The sequence below is a fragment of the Thamnophis elegans genome, chromosome Z, assembly GCF_009769535.1.
Source record: "Thamnophis elegans isolate rThaEle1 chromosome Z, rThaEle1.pri, whole genome shotgun sequence".
NCBI classification, from domain to species: domain Eukaryota; kingdom Metazoa; phylum Chordata; class Lepidosauria; order Squamata; family Colubridae; genus Thamnophis; species Thamnophis elegans.
In genome coordinates this window covers 101,668,828-101,671,001 of record NC_045558.1, presented here as the reverse complement: position 1 = coordinate 101,671,001, position 2,174 = coordinate 101,668,828, and positions in this window count along the sequence as shown.

Sequence of the window (2,174 nt, the reverse complement as noted above, 5' to 3'; positions counted from 1 at the left end):
ATTTCAAACTAGTTTCATATTGTGTTCAGTTGGCTTTTATCTTATGCTCATACCTTAATATAGGAATCATTCCACATTATCCAAAAAATTCATTTGTAGCTGCGAATTTTGGGGATTCTGCCAAACATATTTGAAAGCCACCAGATTGGGCACAGCTGAAATGCATCGACCAAGAGGTGAATCATAAATGATCCTTGCAATCATGCAAGAGTTAGAATGTTTTTGCAGTTGGCAGTGAATTGAAGAGAGTTATGTCAACAAAAAGAGGACTTGGAGGTGGCAAATAAGATGGCAAAACAGAAACTTTTCCTTTTGGGTAGCCATAGCAATGGCAATCCAATTACAAGGTTTGGCTCTAAACAACCCAGAACGCTACTGAGCTTTGATAAAAAAAGTAAGATCTTTGCTCAGTTTCCAGCGGATGGTCCAAAAAGGTAGAGCCCATTTGCTTTTCCCCTCTTGCTCCTCCCCATCCCACCTCATCCCAAGACAACCACCTCTATAGCTATAAGAGGGTGAAAGCAAAAATGAAGGAGGGGCCAGAGTCCCACTTGACGTTAATGGATTGTAGCGGCTGTTGGTGCCTTATCTCTCTCTCCTTCTCTGCCGGGTAGCGTGTGTCCACCAGAGTCCGCAGGGTCGGTGATTAATAGGGCCCATCACTCACTGTCCAGGATGGCTGAAAGGCTGCGTGGGGGGGAGGGGATAGCCCTCCCCCCACTGCTGAGATAACAAGCAGCAGGAATAATGAACGCTGTCATTCCACTTTTCATTTTGATGGGAAGTCATTACGAGAGTCAACACCACCGACAAAGAGCAATGAATCAACTGCTCTCCTATGAAATTAAAATCGAATCACCTCCCTCCCACACCCCAAAATGATCTCACTCTCTTCATCCCCACCCCCAACAAATAAGAGGGGAAAAGGGGTGGTACTGGTACTCTTCTCTTATCATCTGCCAGGGGAAAAGACAATGGGCACAGACTTTGAAACCACTCACACAGTGACTTCCTGGCATTGCTGTCTATCCACAGCTTAGGGATGACTTGATTTAGCCTCTTCCTGGGTGCCAACTTTGAACGGAAAAAGGGAAGGGTTGATTCACTGTGTGACTGGCTACTGTACCATTTAGTTATCATTCAAAGCTGAATCACAGATGGACAACATGGAAATGGAAGACTTGAGAGAAAAACATCTGTTGATCTCTTCACTTGATGCAAATATTTCAGAGAAACAGCAGGAATAGAAGGTATATACCTAGAACTTTGTCTCACTGTTTAGGGCACATCCTGTATTCCAGATGCATTGTATGTATGAACAGATGCTATATGGGGTTAGGTGTGCACCTGGAATCACGAAGTATAAATGTAGCAGCCAAAATGCATTTGCTTCCTGTGCAGAAATGGAAGACTCTTGAAAAGTGCAAGTAACTTGAATAACAGCAGAACTCTTTTATACAATCAAAAATGGAACCATAAAATTAGAATTTATAGCAGAAAGTAGTTGAATGCAAGTTCCTTCATAATCCCAAAGGTGCTTTTTACAAAGGACAACTGGATCTTCTTGCATTTGTTTGGGTTTTTTCTACAATATTTCGCTTCTCATCCAAGAAGCTTCCTCAGTACTTAATAAGAACTGAAGAAGCTTCTTAAATAAGTGAAATGTTTTTTTTTTTAAATAAAACCAAGAAAGTCCAGTTGCTTTTTGGAAAAAGCACCTTTGGGAGAACCATGAGCTGGATGATTGGAGAATTTCCATAGATACAAGCTCCTTCATACTTATGTGAAACTACTGAAATAAGTGGCAGTATAAAAGTATAGTAGACAATGATATTACTCGCAGAAGTTTCTTCCTTAGGACAGCTTAGGAAAGGTGAATAAATATCACACAAATAGAGACATTCAAACTTATTTGTTGAAGATATTAAGCAATAGAAATAGCAGATGACTTGATAACAATGTACAGTATTTCCCTCAATTTCCTCAATTCTTTGATCAAGCAAAAAACTAATCACTTACTGACATTTACAAAATATTCCTGCTGCCAAGTAGTGGGTGCAGAAAATTTCCCCAGAAAGCAAGGAAAAATTAAAAATGCAATTAGTACTTCAGAGAAACAATAACAGATAGTTTTTATCTTCCTCAACCAGAGAATACATAAGATAAACAAGAAA